The sequence below is a fragment of the Empidonax traillii genome, unplaced genomic scaffold (genome assembly GCF_003031625.1).
Source record: "Empidonax traillii isolate 1590-97213 ecotype Southwest subspecies unplaced genomic scaffold, ASM303162v1 scaffold24:size2376012, whole genome shotgun sequence".
Classification (NCBI taxonomy): domain Eukaryota; kingdom Metazoa; phylum Chordata; class Aves; order Passeriformes; family Tyrannidae; genus Empidonax; species Empidonax traillii.
This window is the reverse complement of record NW_020955217.1, coordinates 631,703-647,104: the sequence shown is the minus strand read 5'-3', so window position 1 is coordinate 647,104 and position 15,402 is coordinate 631,703. Positions and strand designations below refer to the sequence as shown.

At 41.7% G+C, this 15,402-nt stretch overlaps 1 protein-coding gene across 3 annotated transcripts in view; it reads left to right on the top strand.

Moving 5' to 3' along the window:
- Window positions 1–1,413: 1,413 nt before the first annotated feature.
- Window positions 1,414–15,402, top strand: part of PLAGL1 (PLAG1 like zinc finger 1) — a 46,904-nt gene continuing 32,915 nt past the window's right edge. The window contains exon 1 of one of the 3 annotated variants that reach the window (XM_027904541.1): window positions 1,414–1,490. The gene's annotated coding sequence lies outside the window, so the exon portion shown is untranslated. The remainder of the gene's footprint in view (window positions 1,491–15,402) is intronic. The other 2 variants (XM_027904533.1, XM_027904564.1) reach the window with 2 other exon arrangements.

Sequence of the window (15,402 nt, the reverse complement as noted above, 5' to 3'; positions counted from 1 at the left end):
ATAATGAAATTATTTCAGTATGGTTTTTGTCTGCCAGGTTTTCTTTACTAGCACAAACCAGCCGCTAGACATGGCCCAGAGTACATTTCAGTGGTCTAGCTGTTGTGCTGCTTGATTGCAGTATCATTGTAATTATAAACTGCCTTATGATGCCTCACTTCTCCTTCTCAGCTGCACCACAGACATTTGGTGCTCTCGAGTTGCCCAGGCCTTGGTTATTAACATATGATAATATTAGCACATGTGTATTGTCACTGGAAGTTTAAGTTAATAAATTTAACAGTGAACTGTAGCAATACTGGTGGTGGCATATCCCATGCTGCTGACTGCCATGGAGTTCATGATTTCTGACAAGAAGTCTGGCTGAGATGCTGTTACAATGTTTGCAACTGCCCAATGGATTACTTTTATCTGTGAGTGTCCTAGCTGGATCTTGTAGCCACTACGGAGATAACACCTGCTATTAAAAACGACCTAACAGTGGATTTTGACTTAACAGCAATTGGGATTCAATCATGCTTTGGAAATGAAATTATATCTACTTTAGACCGGGCTGGGGGTAGGTGTTCTGTGTCAGCAAGACCATATCCAGCAGATCAAGGGGATGCCATTATTCCTCTCTATTTGGCGCTCGTTGGTCCACTTCTGGAGGACTGACCCCCAGCTGTGGTCTTCCCCAGTTCAAAAGAGGCACTGAAAAATTGGAGGGGTTCCTATGGAGGGCCACAGAGATGTTTAAATGTGAACTTGCCATAGCAAGCAAGACTGAAAGAACTAGGTGTGTTCAGCCTGGAGAAGAGAAGGCTTAGCTGGATCTGACCATGGTTTCCCAGCACTGAAAGGGTGGTTATGGAGAAGGTGGAAGCATCTCCCCAGGGATGACCCGCGACAGGACAAGAAGAAACAGCCACCATTCGCTTCAGGGAATGTGCACATGATGCCTTCCCGCGCCCCTCAGCCTGCTAGGGTGCGGGTCTGCAACAGAACCCTAAGTGAAGGAAGCAAAACCAATACATGCGTGCAGGACATTCTTAATGCTGTGAGATGCTTCCTGGGAAGTAAATAAATAACCACCACTAGCGCAGGTGGTGGGTTGTGTAGATCCTCACAAGTACGGATAACTCCGTGAGGCCACAGCAGAGGCAGTATTGGCGGCCGGACAGCCGCGGTACTCACACTCTGTTTCCATCAAGATTCCCGGGAACGCTGCTCCCGAGAGAGCGCTCGGACACCCCCGGGGCCGGACTCGCCTCCGCACTCCGCTCGGTATTCGTCCCCACGGCCCGCGCTGCCCCGCAGGGGCGGAGCGGGGAGGGGACGCGGCGCGGCCGCCCCTCGGCCCGGCCCTCCCGCGCCCCGCCCGCCGCCGCCCCGCCGCCAGCCGCCTCCCGGGGCCGGGCACCGCCGCGGGGACGGGAGGAGTCGCCGCCGCTGCGCTCCCCGGCCCGGCGCTGGGGGAGCGGGCGGCGCCCGCGGAGCTGGGCCATGAGGTGAGCGGGGCCGGCGAGCGGGGCCGGGCCGGGCGGGGGTCGCTCCGCCGCTCCACAGCGGGGCCGGGGCGCTCGGGGAGCGGGGGACCCGCTCCAGGCGGGGCACCGGCGGGCGGGCGCCGAGCACCGGGGGTGTCGGACCGGGCGGGCCGCCTACCGCCGCAGGAAAGCGGACTGTGCCGCAGTGTGTCCCCCTTCAGGAGGAGAGTTTCGTCTTTACTTACTTATTTTCCGCTTCTCCCCCTTCGACTTTCCCTACGCCCCGGCCGCCGCGCAGGCTCTCCCGCTTGTCCGCCCGCAGCGCCCCGCACCGGAGCCCAGGACGGGCGCCCACCCCGTCCCCTCTTGCCTCCGGGCTCCGAAGGGCCGCAGGACCGGGGACTGGGGCGGGGGGACGACGGACATATCCTCATCTTTCCTTCGCACCGCTCTCCAGCCCCTCCCGGGGCTCTCAGGGCAAAGCGCGGGGCAGCGGGCGGTGCCGTGATGCGCGTCTGGCCGTGGCACCCCCGTGAGGAGAGACTCGGGTCGTGGTCCGGGAGGCTTGTTCCCGCGTGGGAAAACATCTGCGGGCCCAGAGGTATGCCCGCCGCTTGCACAAGGGTGTCGACGCCGTCATCAAAATCCCCGCCGACAGAAGCAGCCGCAGCGCGGTTTGCATCAGGTTTTCATCTCTCTTCAGTAGGCTGACAGCTTGCTGAGGTCAAGCCTTGAGCTGTCATTGACTCCTACGGGATACACTACTTTTGTTTTGTTTTGTTTTCTGTGGGAAAGAGGGATTTACCACATTATATGATTTTTTTTCCCTAAAGTACGTAACTTGGTTAAAATTTAACTTTCAGTTGTTTTTTATTTCCCTGTTAAGAGTCTGTGTCCCTTAGTCAAATGACAGTTCATTTAATAGAAAGGTGAATTTGGGACAGCCAAACTCTTCTCTGAGGAGTGTTGCTTTCCCTGTCTGACTTGAGCATGACCAGTATATTTTTCCTTACAAAGGAGGGCCAGTAAGGCTAACTGCTTTTGTAGAATATATGTGAAGTAGTTGATAAAGAGCACAAAGTAGTAACTGTCTTTAAAATGTGAATTTAAACATAATCTTCCCACCTCAGCTCATATTTTTAATATATAAAAGACTGTAGGACAGAATCCAAGCTATGTTTTTGGGAACATCATATATCTACATATGTATTTGTTTGTGGCTACTTTGTTCAACATGTAGGAATACTCATATCACCTTGATGAGGATCTTCTTGAATAAATACAAATGATACAGGTGTTTGTTTTCCAAGAAGCAGTAAGAGAGAATGTGCTTGGCATTATTACCAGGAGATCAGCAAATCTGGCTCTGATAGAATGAGGAGGAGGTTCCCAGTCTGAGCATTCACATCTTGGTATTGCAGTTGTAAAATTACATTAGCATGTGCACCTTATTACTGGTTGTCCCAGTGTTTAGTGGAAAATCTGTCTATTTGAGCCTCAGATACCTAGTCACGTACTGTAGCACAAAGTGTCAATCAGTCCCATCCTGACTTGGCAGCTTCTCCAGAAAGAGCATCTCTTTTTTGTTGTGCAGTCTGAAGTACACCACCGATCCTGTAATGTGCAACATTTCTGTTGTGCTCTGACCCTTCACTGAGGAGGAATAAAGATGGTGTCACTGGGAATTTCCCTTCACCGGTCCTTCCTGTCCCTGTTGTTGGTCTGAAGAAGCAGCGCACAGAGCACTGCTCTGCCTCTGTGCATGAGGAGTGGTCATAACCGTGCGAGACAAAATGGGGCTGTGGGTGACAGGTGGCCCTGGGTGGAACAAGGGTAGCTCTGCTAGACAGAGGTACAGGGACAGGATCAGTGACAAATTGTGTGACTATTACTTGATACTGTGCATGTTTGCTGCTGTGGTGCCACTGTATGTGCAGTATATTTCCCACCATTAGTGTGCACTTACTTGCCCTGAATTGTAAGTCAAAGCAGTCAAAATCTCATTTGCAAACCTAATGGGAGTGGGTATAGATCCTGGAGTAGTAGAACTGCGTAACTGCATTTTGAATTGTTTAGTGCTGTGACATGTAAATAGGGCCTGATCGTTCTAATCACGCAGATGCTAAAAATTGATAATAGGATTATTTGTGCAAGAGTGGGAATAAAAGCTAGAAATAAGATTAGAAGGACTATACCAGTTCTTCTGGACTTGTGCATCAGAGTGAGAACAGTAGTGGGAGGTTTGGAGAGTTTGATAGGAAAAGATACATAAACAAAGGAAAATAAATAATTATTTCTTTAAGGGGTCCATTTAATCATCTAATTCATTCTCTAAATTTAACCAGGTTGAAGCCTTAATTTGACATCTTCAAGTTTATTTAAAATTGCTGAGTTTTTGAGTTTTTCAAAGATAAAAATGAAGAGTTAAATAATTTTGAGTGCATTACTTGTGGGTAGACTTTCTTCTAAGCTGGACACTTGCAGGTCACAGATTCATGCTGTCTAACTAAAGACAATAACTTCTATTTCCGTTCAGTTCTGTAATTTTCTCTGCAGTGAAAATCCCCTTGTGAAGCTCTGTTAGCACATGCATGTATTCCCTCTCTGCCCTTCTGTCAGGGCTCAGTGGAAAGTAAACATCATGAGATAATTCCGCTCCCTATGACTATTGAGATACATTTAATCTGCAGTGTGTTGCATGCCTGGGACCTGAGCTGCTGTCCCTCTCCCTCGACTCCTAATTTCTTGACTGATGATTAAAACCCAAAAAAACATCAACCTCCACCCTATCCATAAGTAAATACACGCACTGTACTTAAGACAGTCAGTGCTGGTGTTACAAGTTTCACCTGACTTTACAAATCTAACTAGTACTCTTCAGTAAGAGCAATCCAACACACAAGATGTTTTCAGAACTAGAGCATTGCCAACTAGTTCCCTACTGGCCCTGCTGCACTTTTATTTTAAGATGTTCCTGCTTTCAAAGATAAGCAGGAAGCAAACAAGACTGCTTCAAACACCAAGGGAACAGCAGTCACACACTTCTACTTAAGCCTGTGCCACCGTGCAAGCAGCCACATCTTTTAATTTTCACTAAACCCAGAAGAAACTGTTTGTTCTTCTCTTGCGTGTGTGGGAAGAAGTAGGAAATCTCTTTAAATGATGCCAAGGATACTGCTATTTTGTGATAACTAGCAGGAAATAACAAGAGTTAGGACAGAAAGAAGGTCAGTTGACTTGAATTCTATATGGGAAAGTCTTGAAAGTTGATCATAAAATGTAATCCCACACATATCCTGAGGATAATCAAATAAATACTTTGCTTCTAACTTTGCTTTTTTGCTGCCTTATCTCTGTCTTCCAATGCATTTTTCTGTATGTGGCCTATTTGCAGTTTGATGTGAAAGAGCGGTTTGGATTTCAGATGTCTCCAACATGACAATATAGAAGTGACAGTTCTTTCCAGTGGACTTTACTGTCTGTATGCTTCTCATATTTCCTCTTTTTTCTTGCTTTTTCTGCTCGTCCTGATTGATCTTTTGTACAATGGCATGAGTTGCAGTGCTAAATCAGATCAAGGATGCCTTTGTAAACTGGTTCTCTCTTAGAGGACAGAGTAGATCTGCTTTTATCTTTCTCCTTCCTGCATCTAGAGCACTATTTTAGGAGAAGCTGTTTCACAGACAACTTGAGATAGCAAAATTTAAGCTTCCCAAATAGTATTACCTACCCGTCATTGCAAGCTGGACTCATGATATAACAGAGATTGTACCACAAGGCATTGATTTTTAGTTCTAATGAATTGGAGAGATAACTTGATCACACTAATTACCTCACAGTGTTTTCTCTGATTCAGATTCTGTGATTTTTCAGAGTGCATCCCTGAAAACTGACACTGTATATTCCCTTGCTTAAATCCCAAAAAACTGCAGTTGGAATAAAATGCAGAAAAGCATGCATTTCTAGTCCTTGCAGTGGGTCGTAAAAGAGTTTAAATTAAACTCAGTTGTGCTGGGTTGGTAACAAAGCATTCTTCTTTGTTGTAATTTTTTCCTCTGGAGAGCCTCGGGTTTTAAGTATAGAAAGATTCATCTAAGAAATTCTTGAAGATAATAAACAAATATAAACGCAAACTCTAGTTCTTGTTAGTATCAGTGAAAAGCCTGGAAAAGTAGCTTTGTGGAAGAACTGTGTGCATTTTATCTTTTTATTCTTAATTTACAAGTATAAAGAAAGATATAAGGAGTATCTCAGGAATATTACCATGATCTGCTGTGAGTGGCACATAGTCCTGCCTTTGCAATGATTTAGTAGTGGGGAAAATGACTCACAGCTCTGTCTGGCCCACAGGGGTCAGGTAGTAAGTGCTGATGTTCATCCCAGCCCAGTTGCTGGATGACAGTCCCCTGTGTAATGTGGGATCCCCTGTCCCAGTTGTTGTCTCCTGTCTTCTCCTTCCCTGCTCTGAGGGAGGTGGAAGAGGGTCTGTCCTAGGAGGATCCTTTGTCATTATCTATTTTCTGTGTATCTTGGGAGCAGGGGAATTATCTCCTTTGTATGTTGGGATATAATAGGAGAGCATTCATCTCTTGGATGTCTTGAGTGATACTATTCCTTTTGCCTTACATGGGGCAGTGGGGGTCCTGACCGGGAAGCTTCTGCTCTCGTGCTTAAGGTAATTCAACTAGTGGCTGCCCAGACCTGCATGTTGCACTTAGAGGTGTTTCAGTGCTAAATGACAGCTCTGTGTGCTGAGGGGTGTTGCAGATGACCTACGTGACCCAGATGCACCTTGTGGAACTTCTCACCATGTTCACTGCACAGATGGCACCAAGCTTTGTCTTCATAGTGATACTAACCATGTTGGAGGAAGTCATGTGCTGCCACTTCAGGAGCTCTAGTCACTCCAGAATGGCAAGGTTCATCCACAGATCAGTAAATTTGCTGGGTTTATCCTGTTGAGAGGTCTGTTGTCAAACTTAGATCATCAAATGATCATCTGAAGAACTGTAGCAGAAAATGCATTGGCAGCAAATGCAGAATAGCAGCTGGTAGAGTACACTTAGGAAAATACTAATGTAGCAGTATCTAACCTGTGCTAACTGTCTCTTCAGAGAGGCAACCTTTGAAATGCTCTGGGACGTGGTTTTGGGATGCTTTCTGGCTTCTGATTTTTTTTTTTTTTTTTTTTTTTGCTGGGAGACATGGCTCACCTGCCTCATTGAGTAAGGGAAAGACATTAAACCCTTTTAAAGTGATTAAGATAAACTAAGAAGATGTAATGCTTTTCTACTTCATCTGCACTTAGGTATCTCAGCAATTGCACATATTAATTAAACAAGTGACTTAATATCTCTCCCAGTGAGACAGTAACAGGTGATTTGGCGGCTGAAACACTATGTTTTAACACTGTGTTTGTGTGTTTTAATGGCTCATCCAAGAAAAGACCAGGGCTACTGGCCAGAATGAGTCCAAATGCACTGTAATAAAACCAATCCTCCCTCTTTCAGTGGAAGAGACATTTGAAAACTAGCAGATGAGGTATCCTGAGTAGAAGCATCATTTACCTCTTGTAAATGTGGCAGCCACATAGCCCTTCCTTATTCCAGTGGTGCTAGGCACTTGAAGGAGATCAAAAGATCACTCAGTGGTAGATGCTAATGAAAATAAGAAAAATCATGTAAGGTGAGGATTTCCACAGTTGGGAGAAAGCTATTATATCCCAAACGAAGGAGAATGAAACTCCCCTTGTCCAGAGAAGGGCAGTATAGCTGATGAAGCGTCTGGAGCACAAGTCCTGTGAGGAGCAGCTGAGGGAGCTTGGGTTGTTTAGCTTAGAGAAGAGGAGACTCAGGGGAGACCTCATCACTCTCTATAGCTACCTGAAAGGAGGCTGTAGACAGATGGAGGTTGGTCTCTTTTCCCAGGCAACTAACAACGGGACAAGAGGACAGAGTCTTAAGCTGCACCAGAGGAGGCTTAGGGCGCACATTAGGAAGAATTTCTTGACAGAAAGGGTGATTAGACATTGGAATGTGTTGCTCAGGGAGGTGGTGGACTCACTGTCCCTGGAGGCGTTTAAGAAAAGACTGGATGTGGCACTTAGTGCCGTGGTCTAGTTGACATGGTGGTGTTCAGTCATGTTGGAGTTGTTGATCTCAATGATCTTTTCCAACCCAATTGACTCGTGATTCTGTAACTAACAATTTCAGTGAAATGTAACACAGCCTACATCATTGATTCATCACAAGTCAGTGAAACTGATACATTTCTGCAAAATGTTTTGGTTTCACTTAACTCAGTGTATTCAGGCAAAAATAAGTTTACTGGAAATATTTTGACTTGTTCATGACTCACTTGTTTTTACAAACTTAACACTCCTTTCCCCACAAAGCAAGTACATACACAGGTAAAGCAAACACGTGTACTGTAAAATCTGTGATACTGAAATTCTGTAGTTCTGAAAGGTATTCTCAGCTTGCCCTTATGTGAACCCATTTGGGGGGGTCAGGGACGTGTTTTTATGGTGACACGCTCTATGTCCTGGTTTGAAAACCTGTTGCTTTGGAATTTTAATTTTGCTTAGAACGAAAGATTGTAGAGGCATTTTGTGTCTCTTGGCGGTTGCAGATGGATCATAATGATATTCTTATCACTGGTCATGCCCAGGCTTCTGGACCTTTTTACTTCTCACGTAACAGCTGCCAGTGACAGGAATAATTTTTAGGCTTGGAAATCATCTTTACTTGAACTGTGCACATTTACATGCTTCTCTCTAAAATACTTTAAGTGTAAGTGATAGAAGAAGTCATCTCCCTTTTTAATGCCTGAATTTGCTATACAGATTTTTCTTTGAGTCTGCTAAGGTATGTCAAGGTTTTTGACTAATAAAAATGTATCCTAATTTTCAAGCATTTATTGAATAAGATGAAGAAAGGCTGCCCTGACCAAACCAGAGAGATTGATAAGGAAGAAAACAAAGCAAGGACAAATGGGAGAGTAAATTGGTTTTCCCTCTTTATCTTATTCTGAAAGCAAAGATAGGACTTGAAGTGATTTTTTTTTCCCCCTTCTAAATTGTTCTTACAGTTTTTCATACCACTTTTATCAACATTTAATATCTCAACATTATAAAATAATTTAAAAATAACACATTACAAAAATTAGTATAGGCCTCTTTAACTAATAGAAAATAGAGAATAAAAAGGAGATTATTTTAAATGTTTTGTTATCAGATCAAAAAAGCAGTTCACAAAAGAGTTGACAACAATGTAGAATGAGGGTCTTTTTTGATCTGTAAAAATATTAGCAGGATATATTACTGTAAAAATTTTTACTTTTCAAATTCACTGACTTTTTAGACTATATAAGGCTCTGAATTATTTTTGTGGTCAGTGATTATTTTATAAATTAATTGAATAATCATCTAATTTAGAAAAACTCATAGGTTATAATTTTAAATATTAAATTACAGCATGATAGCAAAAATTAACGCACATCTTTTTAGATACTAAAGTGGCTGTCATACTTCTAATAATATATTTGGGTTTCAGAATCTGAAATTGCATTACATTGTCATTTTAATATAATTTATTTTGACAAGGATATTCTTCAAAAGTTGAATCCATGGAGTTTACAGAACAACTTCAACTAGCATCTTTGTGGAGAGTGTGATCTGTGCTTTTATTTTGTCCCAGCAGAGCCACTGGCTCTTGAATCATATGGATTCTCATAATACAAGTCTGGCTGGCAAATCATTAGTGACCATTCATTAGAAATCTGTTAGTTTTTCATTAAGATTGTAGTAAATGTTGGAGACTAGAATGTTGTGGTGTGACAAGTAAAATACGCTTCAGTAATCGTTGACAGAAACCATCCAAGTATTGGATAGCCGACACTGTTAGATAACCCAAAGTTCTTCCACTTTCAGACCTCTCATTCCACATAAACGTCTGACAGAATATATTTCTGTAGGTTTTTAAAAATTATTAAACCAACTTTCTGATAATTTGGGGTGCAAATGCCAAACATCTGAGTTTCTTAGGGTTATTTTTTATTAACTCACAGAACCATACTGGATGGATGTTTCAAATGTCAGAGTTGGAGTTGAAGTCAAGCCATTCAACTGAGTGAAGAAATACAGACAAATGACCTTTTTGTGAACTTTTATTAAAAGATTAGAGATCACTTTTTTTTTTTTTTTTTTTTTTTTTTTTTTTTTTTTTTTTTTTTTTTTTTTTTTACATTATTGTAACAAGTTTTTCTATATCGGGATAGCTTTTAAATTAAGAAATAGTGTTCTTTGCCTCTGCTGGTAAAAGTTAATCAGGTTCCAAGGCTGTCTCTGAAAAATTGGCATACAATAAAAATGCTGAACTGCTGAAACAGAGGGTATATTTTATATTTGCCTGCACTTTGCATTCATTAATCCATGGTGGACCATATTTCACGCTATTAATTGGTATTGACAGGGGAGTTAATGGTTACTTATTTTTAAATTGTTTTTTTCATTCTCTGGAAGTAGTGGCTGAACTCCTCCTTTACCGATCTCCTCAGGGCTCTTCAGCATTGGCCTTGTTATCCTGGTTCATAATTCCTTTGGCATTCTCCTTCACTGAAGTAAAGAAGTTTGCATAGAGAAGAGACAGTGTCCTTTAATTTATTCAAGTTTCAGTTTTGCTGGAGAAAACAGGAAAACAACATTGCTGTCTAGGTTGAAATTTTACACAAGCACGAACACTGTGCATGTAATGCTGCATTTTTTTTGGCTTCTCATTTGAGTAATGTGCAGGAAGTGGCATAGAATCCCCAAAAGGTTTGTAAACCTTACAGTTACTGAGGTAGCTTCCAGTCCAAACCTGCAGTTATAACTCTGTGACAAGCTGTCAGTAAGGGAGAACAAGAGGTTCAATTGATCTTAATTGACAGTGGGGAGCCACATTTTATCTCTCCTTTATCTGAGAAACGGGTTACTGTGCTGCATATGAGTGGTCTGCATCTGCTTCTATTCATGCATAGTGGCCTGCATGAATATCTGCTTTTATTCATCAGTAACCTGCAAGTCACAATTCGTGGAATTTTGGAGTCATCATAGGGCTTGATAACCAAAGGAAGAACTAAGAAAACAGCTAAATAGGAGTTGGGAATGTGCAACTTTCATTAATCAGGCATATATCCAGTATTTGGAGTATTTGGATATTTTTAGATTTGGGCACCATAGGCATTCTAAGCACTACTATGAAAATGTAACCACTAAAACTAACATACTCTTTAAGCAAATGCAATAAGGAATCACTCCTCAAGTTACAGTTTAGTTCCAATCGAATTAGCCCCTTACAATTAGTGTGATGGCCAGTTTCAGTAAATTAGTTCTAATAATTGCCCCTTGCCTCTGTAGCGTGTGAAGTGGTTGGCTGCATTTTTCGTGCAGTGTCCTGGCTCCAGCCAGTCCATATGTGTGAACAGAAGTGAAAGGATATAGATGGTATTGCTGCAGAGTTTGCCGCTGACAGATCCAGCTGCTGTTGGCAGAAAATCTGAGTGTGCAGGTTGAAGGAAACAAATGGAGGGATGTGACAGGCAGCTGTTGTCCAGTGTAAGGCTTGTGGCATTGAATTAAAGAAATCAGTTACTGCTGTCTCTCTACCTTGAATATTAAATTCTTAGTGGAAACTCTTTGCTTATGCTTTAGACTTTAAGGATGTATTAGTGTTATCATTGCTTCCTTCAGACAGCTCAAGCAAATCTCTGAGGCCTGCAGGAGTAGACAGAAAAAGGAAAACACTTTTTCCAGCTGAGACACTGGTTACAAACAGCGAGGCATATTGTGAAAGAGCATTAAATATGTTTTGATACATAGTTTATGTATAGAGACATCTAGCTTTTATGAAGCAACTAAAGAAGCCAAGCTGCTAAACTGCTGAAGTCACTATTAAGATCACCTGTTGCATCTAAAATGCCTGAAAAATACCAATATTCTTGACCTGAAATCCTTTTTTAGGTAAAAATTCTTTACAAGTTTCTGAATGGAGTAGTAATTTCACAGCATTTAAAACTGAAGCAGGTAAATGTGTGAGTGAGCAAAACTGAGAAGTGGAATTTTGACTAAATAATTTGAATAAAAGTATTTAGCGGCAACATTACATACTGCATCGCATTATTGCAATAGTGCTTAGAATGTGTCTGGGTGGTGCTGTAGATAAGTGCAAGTTTGGGAGCATCTGAAGCTGGGAGATTTTCGATTACTAAGCAAGATGTGTGAGGTAGGGTGTAGGCTTCCAGATGAGAAATCTGTTTTTATGATTTCCTGAAGTTTACTGATGTACTGGCTGAAGTACTGGCTAAGTGTGTTTCCCCCTTTCTGGTCTCAAGAGTTACTGTTGCACCATGGGGGAACTTGTCTGTCTGTCTGTCTCCACTGTGGGTTTAGCTCACCACTTTGGAAAGTTTGTGGCTGCTTGTGTGTTTTATTTGTATAAAGCTTGTGAAAGGAGCAAGTGTTAAAACCAAGGTTTTTGTCAAATATTTGTCGAACTCTTTGGGGACAGCTGCTTGAGGATGATGCAGGAAAGGGACAGGAAAATTCCCTGCCAACCAGCCCCTGTCCAGCAGAGAGGAGTGGAAATGCCTGTTTTGAAATGAGCGTTAGGATACAGGTCTGAAGCAAAGAAAAACTTTAGCCAATGTACTGAGGGAGAACAGGAAAAAGTGCTTTCTCACGTGACCTTCTACAAGTGGGTTTGGTGTTTATTTTATGCCAGGGTTCAGTCCTGAGTTTCAGCCAGTAGACCAGAGTCCTCTCCACAAGCTCATTGAAATGGAAATGGTTTTGCCCTGCTGCTGTGGAATGCAAATTATTTTAGGAATGTTCCTGGGTCTTGAGGCTTTCTAAAGCTCACACTTTTAAGATTTATTTTTTTAGCTTATTTTAACCAATTCTCATAACAAAACAAGTATCCAGAAAGATGATTGGTGCCTTGATCCTGACCCAAAAAATATGAAGTGTAGGTTTGTCTTCATGTGTACAAGTAGTTCCCTGCGAGTCAGTGGTGGAAAGGCATGGGAAATGCAGAATTGCTTTGCTGGATCGAAGTCAAAATACTGAGTGCTTTGCAAAGCCAAACAAGAGCAACCCTCAGTAAGGCAGGCTGGCATGAGATGCCATTTGGTATCATTCCTTAAGAGGTTTTCTCCCTTTTTGTTACTGTTCCTTTTTAGAAATACTGTTTAATAGCATTTCTTGTTATCAGGGCACTGGAGACTGGCCAAGACTTGTGTGTGATGCCTTGTCTGCCATAGACCTTTTGCTGACCAGAATAGATCAACATGGAGTGATAGAGGCTAGGAAAACTACGATGAGAGAGAATGCCATATTTCAGAACAAGAAAAACTTGCTGAGAAACATGGAGTGGGATTTGTTGGTCTTTGTGTTTTGGTATCAGAACACAGGATATAAAATGGATTTACTTTTAATGAAAATTGTGGGGTATTGCTTTAAACTGAAAACAGACTTGGACATATTAAGTGCATATGTGGACCATATTTGATGATGCTACAAATTGAGGTGATCATAACCAGGTTAGACTATTGATTGGTTGGTGGAAGGAATGGTAAGGCAGGACTTTTTTACATACAGATTTGCCAAAATATGAGCCAACAGATCTGAAAATTATCAAAGTCAATAGGATGACATCTTGAAGTTACTGGCAACTAACAGTGCTCTTGGCTGCTTGCATAACAAGGCATTTAATCTGTAGAGATGTGTACATAGTTATAAAATTTCCTTCAGCAGCAGGACCAGTTTATATATTTGTATAGTGTATTTATATGTATACATAATTTAAAACATTATCATAAAATATTCTTAGTAAACACATTAGAGAAAGTAGATCCTTGAGTTTATGCCTTTTGTCCACCCACAGTCTGCCTTACGGTTTTGTACAGCTCTTTTACCTCTGCATAGCCCTTTGTTAAAGAGAAAGATGTTACATGTATAATTTTGGGTTTTCCTTGTTTTTTACATTCACAAATAAGACTTACATATGAAGAACTTGTGCAATATTAATGAGGCAGATTTCTGGATCAGAGACACAAGCTTTTATGTGTTGTACTGCTCAAGTTTTTTGCTTAATCAAGGCAAAGATGCAGAATCCTCTTATATAAAGAAAAACATGATGGCAAACCAGTTATTCTGTTTTATAATTGTAAAATAATTCCATGATTTGAAAAAAAAATTATTTGGAACATTACAAGTTATGCTATTTTATATTATAAAAAAAGTGATTTATAATTTTCACCAGTGAGGGACTCTACATGTGGTAGATAAAAAAATGGACAGAATAGCACTGTTAGACATGTTTGATGAGTTGTACTTAGCATGTATGACATCCTGATGTGGATACACATGTGTGGGACTAACACAAACTTCAGAAAATCTCCATAGATTTCTTTAAATGGAGAATTTGGTCCTGCATATTCATTTTTCCCTGTTAGTACTCCATTAATGTTAAATAATTTCTATATTATTTGTATTATTTCTATATTATTCTATATTATTATTATTTTCTTTCCTGTTCATGAATTTGAGAGAAGAGAAACTATGTCAGCAGAAATGCATTTAGCCAGCCACGAGCACTAGCAGTAGCCAAAAGAACACAAGTAGGGACACCAGTGGAATGCAAATGTTCTGTGATAGATGTGTTGTCTCCTGAAGGTGTTTTTTCTGCTGATGGATGCAACCTGAGTCATAAGGTATGCTGAAAGTTAAACCCCAGCAACTGATTTCTGTAGCGGGGGAAGAGAGTCCTTCCTGATTTAATCTCAGTGTAAGTAGGTTAAGTGCGGTTTTCCTGTCGTATCTTTGCTTGTGTGTTTTAAAGACGTCTGCAACTGTGTTACTTACCGCAGATGTTTTGAAAAATACTTTCATTTGTTTTTCACCTTTACACACCTAAAATATGGTAAAAGGTACTTAGATAATAATGTCATTTGTATGAGGCTGTTGTGAATCTATAAATGAGTTGTGCCGGACATTCTTCCAAGTACCTGAGGTATAGCAGTGTCCCTTTTCAGCTGCCTGAGTAAGGTGGACAGATGACTTCACAGCGTCGGAAGAGTCCTGTGGTGACTGGTTAACAATGCACCTCTTTGGCATGCAGCATGAAACTGAGGTGCATTTTTGGGTCGTATAATATCAGGTCATTAGAATGAATATGCCTGTGCAGACAGTTGTCATTGGTTTTTGACATTGTTTTTGTGTGAAAACAATGTAAGGAACCCTGTAATAACTTCTGAGGACTTAGTGGGGGGCAGATGCTGACTGGTTCAGAAGAACTGTGTTTCTTCTCACAGTGTGTTCATAGTTCAAAAGCTATGATCCAGGTCTTTGTCTGTGCATGGTATAATTCTCTTTTACAGGCAGCGTGTTCTCTTGTCACCTACAGATGGCATCATGATGAAAGCACAAGGGTATCACCCACAGTGTCAGTGTGGCAGTATGAAAGTTTTTCCTGTTGCTGCCATTTAAGTCTCTTCCCACGTCGGTGCCTGCTTTTCCTCTGGTTTTCTGTGGCAAGATGACAGAGAAGGTAGATGTATGTCTACTAGAAGAGAGGTCAGTGGAAGAGCTCTGTCACACGAGTGTTATATGCAGGGCAGCTGTCTTGAACAAGTGGTTTTATTCTTACGTTGCAGACATTGCAAAGGTCCCTCACAGAGAAGTTTCCTGGCTTCCCTTGCCATGGAGTTTGTTGTCTCTGGTGAAGATGAGCTTCAAGGCCAGTGAAACAAGTGTTGTTTGGTAAAATAATGTCATCTTCCTAGAAATTTGCAGTGGCCTGCAGTGGCTGTAGAAAGTGGGGTCTTTGCTGCCCTTTTCACTGCCTCTCAGTGCGGACCACTGGTAAGCACAGTACTAATCGAGGCTGTTGTTGGC